Raw genomic sequence first — 4,620 nt, 5'->3', positions numbered from 1 at the left:
CACTTCTGAATTTGCCACTCCACTAGTGAACGAGAATGTGTCCTTGAATTGTGATAATGCCTCTTGCTTGCCTGCATCCTGTACACAGGTACAAATCATATCTGTTGCTCCACCCACTTATGCCTCCATCATTGATATGTGGGCCCTGGCAGGTTGCCCACAAGGAAATGCAACCCTTGGGCTGAAAAAAGGTCCCCCCCCCGCACTAGCTGATAGCACTTACAAGAAAGTTGGGGCACCTAATTTTCATCAATCCACCCCTATCTACTGCAACTGTCTCCTCATATTCCATACTGTTCCAGAGAGTACCCAAGCCTCAGGAGTGCTTTCTGGGGTGAGATGCACTGGGGGGATGCAGTGAGTAGGGGGGATTGGCAGAAATCTGGTGTCCTGCCTTCTGTGAGTAGAAGTGCTTTTCACGACTGCAAAGCTACAATTGAATACAACCCATTATTGTTACTGGTGTTGGTGTTAGTAGTCCTGCTTGCAGGTTTCCCAGAGGCATCTGGTTGCCCACAGTGAGGACAAGATGGTAGATTAGATGGGCTGGTTTTCAAGCCAGTGGGAACCAAAATCTGCCACCACCTCCTACTATGCCCATCTTGGAATGGTGATGCTAAGGCTATGGTGTAACTTAGCACCCAATCACAGCCCACCTCAAGTAGTATATAAACTGTACACAGAGAGAACAGAAGTCAGATGACAGGGTAAGAGCCACTGCAGTGTAGTGCTTAGAGTGTTGGACTGGGACTTGAAGTGAAGGTAATCATATTTGTATTTAATAGGTTGTTAGCCTCATATGTAAATATTATAATTACATATATTCATAAATAAAATCTCTCTCTCTCTAAATATATATATAGAGAGAGAAATAATGTGGGGGGCAAACAAAAAAGACTTGCCTGAACAGGCCCACCCTTAGCAAAAGCCCTGGGCCCCGCACAAGCTAAGGGTGGGCCTGTTCAGGCAAGTCTTTTTTGTTTTTTGTTTTCCCACCTAGAACAGCCTGACCTTTTTTTAACCTAGGGAAACAGAGCTTGTGGTTGTGTTTAAGGAAGGCTAAAGCTGCCCTTTTTAGCAAAGACTGAGCTGACTCTCTCCCTGTATGTATTGGTGGAGTTTCCTTTTTCCCCTTCTCTCCAACTGGAATTTAGCCTTGTTTACAGTGAGTGTCCCATGAAGCTTTCCTGCAAGGGTGGTGTGGAAAACTAGCTTTCTATAGGCTTCCTACCCCTAGGATCTGTCTCCTAAGATATAGGTTCTTTCAGGATTTGGCTCCTAGCTCATGGTGACCCTAGGCTGCCCTTATTACTTATTACTCTGAGCTGTTTTAATTCAATTGAATAATGAAATAAATGGGTGCTACTTACCGTCTTCTCGCTCTGCTTTGATGCTTTGTCAGCTGGGGCCATGATGTTTCATCAGCTGGGGGCTCCCTCTAGCTCATGGAGTAGGCTTCCTTGGTAGGGTGCTCTGAATGTATATGTGTGGCTGGTTCCTCCCAGCTACTGCTGCCAGCCAATGATGTGTTAATTAAGGCTGATGGCTCAACTGTCAACTGGGGCTTAACTCCTTAGGACAGCCTTTCCCAACCAGAGTTGTTGGACCAGAATTCCCATCTTTCCTGACCATTGGCAATGCTGGCTGAGGATGATGGGAGTTGTGGTCCAACAACATCTGGAGGCACACTGGTTGGGAAAGGCTGCCTTAGGATTATCTCAGGCTTCCTTCCTTCGAAGGCAGGAAGGCAGCCTTCTTTCCTTAGAGGGGGGGGGCTGTTTAAGGACTTTGACTACTGGTACTAAGAAAGGTTAACTAGCTTTTACTCTATTTTTATTTCATTTGCTGACAACAACCACTTTTATCACTGCAAGTTCCCCTGTAGTTTTAAGTGGTGCCTTGCACTCTAGCCTGGACAAACTAGACTAGCTGGCTTTCAGATGTCAGTAGTTAGTTAAGAGGATTATTTAAAGGTGTAGTAATTTTAGGGTGTGTTGTTTTAATTGCTAGTTTGTTTTTTGTTGTATAATGAATTGTTTGCCAATTATTTTTGGGACAGTAGGACAAATATTGCAGAAAGGAACTGAGCGAATGACAAAGGCAGAAGTGAGGCAAATGTCTGGAGATGGAACAAGCTAAGGCGGATCCTGAAAGTGCCATCATGCAACTAATGCAGGTAGATGTCTTTGATACGTCCAAAGGAGGGATTGATGTGGCATTTTCCACTTAACTGTCGTGATGGGTGTGGGTATTGGTATGTAGAAGTAAGGGTGATGTGCATGAAGAGTCTTTATCTATTTACAAATGTCCCGCTCGTGCTTATCGGCTAGCAGGGAATTGCTGCACAGCCTTTGTAGAGCATGTTGCAGCTAAGAATTCTCCTGTTTGCTGTATGGGATCACGTGTCCTTGGATGTGGTGAGGGTATATAAGGGAGTCTCTGTTAGTATTCCGGTAGACATGCTTGTGTGATTGCTGTCTCCTTACGTAAGTAATAATAAAAGCTAGCTTTCTGTCTGGAAGTCTCGTGTGCACTAATTCCCTGGGCTACAACCATTTCAGCAAGTGCTATACGGAGGAATTTCTACCACAAGGACATAGGTTTCCAGATGGAAGATGGTCATGATGAGGATTTGCTTGACGTGCCGCTTAGCTCGTTTGTCCCTTTCGCCCTGTACTCGTGCTTCTTCGAAGTCCATAGCACCTTTGATAATGGCCGAGCTCCAATTTATTTATTTATTTATTTATTTGATTGAACTTTTATACCGCCCATAGCAATGCTCTCTGGGCGGTGTACATAAAAAAAAAAATTGGGACACCCATGGGCCAAGGCTTCCCAGTCCTCGATGCTTATGTTACATTTTTTTAGATTAGCTTTGAGAACATCTTTAAACCTCTTTTGCTGTCCACCAATATTCCATTTTCCATCCTTAAATTGGGAGTAAAGTAGCTGCTTTGGGAGACGGTGATCAGGCATTCGAACAACATGGCCGGTCCAGCGAAGTTGATGTTGGAGGATCATTGTTTCAACACTGGTGGTCTTTGCTTCTTCCAATATGCTAACATTAGTCCGTCTATCTTCCCAAGTAATTTGCAGAATTTTCCGGAGGCAACGTTGGTGGAATCTTTCAAGAAGTTGGGAGTGGCGTTTATAAATGGTCCATGTTTCACAGGCGTACAGTAAGGTCAGTAGTACAATGGCTTTGTAAATAAGCATTTTGGTCTCCCTGCAAATACCCCAATCCTCGAACACTCTACGCTTCATTCGAGAGAATGCGGCACTCGCAGAGCTCAGACGATGCTGAATTTCAGCATCGATGTCAGCTTTTACAGAGAGATGGCTGCCAAGATAGGAAAAGTGATCGACATTCTCCAGCATCGCACCATAAAGCTGAATTGATGGTGCTACAGAGGGATTGTTTCACACTTGCTGATGCACTTTGGTTATTTTGATGTTAAGCGAGAGGCCAAGCTTTTCATATGCTTCTGCAAAGACATTTAGGATAGTTTGAAGATCTTCCTCTGCATGTGCGGAGACTACATTATCATTGGCATATTGAAGTTCTATGACAGAGGTTGTAATTACCTTACTTTTTGCTTTCAGCCTACTGAGATTAAAAAGCTTTCCATCTGTTCGATATGTTGTTTCCATGCCAGTGGGAAGTTTCCCCTCAACAAGGTGTAGAATCATGGCAATGAAAATAGCAAATAAGGTCGGAGCAATGACGCATCCCTGTTTGACACCTGATCCCACTTTTTATCCAAAATTGTCGCCATCATGTTGTCATGGAGGAGTCGCAAAATATTCACAAATTTATCAGGGCATCCAATTTTCAGAAGGATGGTCCAGAGAGCAGACCCAGTGCCTGTAGGAGGAAGGGGAACACCACCATCCAGGGAAAGAGAGACGTTTGCTGCTGCCTGCCTGCCTACCTGCTTGCTGCTGCTCAGCTACCACCACCACCACCACCCTCTCCCTGTTGGACTTCTGCTCTGCGGGGGTCATGCCTTGCAGGACCAGGCCCCAGGTACTCAGCCAGCTGTGGCTGATTTTTTCCACCTGTCCCTTCTCTGGAGGGGATACATAAGCCAGCTGGCTGAGGTGGCTCCTGCTTTGTCTGCCTTTTTCTGGGTCTTCAGTTATGTGCCTCAGAGCCAAGTGGGGAGATTTGAGGGGGCCCCAATTAGTGTAGTGACGGGTAGAGGGAATATGGTGTTGTGAGAACGACTTGCCAGATAAGGGGAATGTGGCCCAGGCAGTTAATGGCTGTGCCTTGTTCTGGTTCTCCCCACACCCGCAGGTTTGTTGGTTGCCCTATCAGCCAGCTCTCAGGCCTCCAGATGCTGTTGCTAAATGCCAGATCAGTGCATAATAAGATCTCCCTCATTCACGATTTAATTGTGGATGAGGCAGCTGATCTGGCATGTATGACCGAGACCTGGGTGGGTGAGCAGGGGGGAGTCAGTCTCTCCCAGCTATGTCCACCAGGGTATCTGGTTCAGCATCAGGGTAGACCTGAGGGTTGGGGATGGGGGGTTGCTGTGGTCTATAGGAGCTCCATCTTCCTCTGCAAGCATCCTGTCCATGTGACTACTGGTCTGGAGTGTTTGCACCTTATGT

General features: G+C 45.9%; 1 long non-coding RNA gene across 1 annotated transcript; it reads left to right on the top strand.

The window, feature by feature from the left end:
- Positions 1–2,068: 2,068 nt before the first annotated feature.
- Positions 2,069–4,361, top strand: LOC133375035 (uncharacterized). Its single transcript, XR_009760049.1, has 3 exons — positions 2,069–2,176; positions 3,087–3,184; positions 3,837–4,361. It is a non-coding gene; the product is annotated as an uncharacterized LOC133375035 (long non-coding RNA).
- Positions 4,362–4,620: the final 259 nt, after the last annotated feature.

This window comes from Rhineura floridana, chromosome 1, assembly GCF_030035675.1.
Source record: "Rhineura floridana isolate rRhiFlo1 chromosome 1, rRhiFlo1.hap2, whole genome shotgun sequence".
NCBI classification, from domain to species: Eukaryota; Metazoa; Chordata; class Lepidosauria; order Squamata; family Rhineuridae; genus Rhineura; species Rhineura floridana.
This window is presented reverse-complemented; position numbering and strand designations above follow the sequence as displayed.